This window comes from Entamoeba histolytica, genomic scaffold (genome assembly GCF_000208925.1).
Source record: "Entamoeba histolytica HM-1:IMSS scf_1104750518587 genomic scaffold, whole genome shotgun sequence".
In the NCBI taxonomy this organism is placed as follows: domain Eukaryota; phylum Evosea; order Mastigamoebida; family Endamoebidae; genus Entamoeba; species Entamoeba histolytica.
Genome location: NW_001914860.1, coordinates 479,697 through 480,011, shown reverse-complemented (window position 1 = coordinate 480,011; position 315 = coordinate 479,697).

Below are 315 nucleotides of genomic sequence, written 5' to 3'. Positions count from 1 at the left end.
TTTCTTTCTTAACTAACATCAATTCTCTGAACAAGATAGATTTTTGTTTTTAATTTTTAACGAAAATTTTTTATTTATTATAGTATGTCGCTACTATTTTTATGTCATTCACTTATTGATAAATTTGACTAATAATACTTATCGAGTTGATTTATATTTCCACTTAAAATAATAAAACAGAAGAAAGAGAGTAGAGAGATTGTAAATGTCATTTTATTTTAATGTTTATTTTGCATGGAGTGAAAAAGATAATAATAACTTAAATTTTTAAGAATAAGTGTTGTTTATATAAATTAAAATAGAGGTATTGATAAG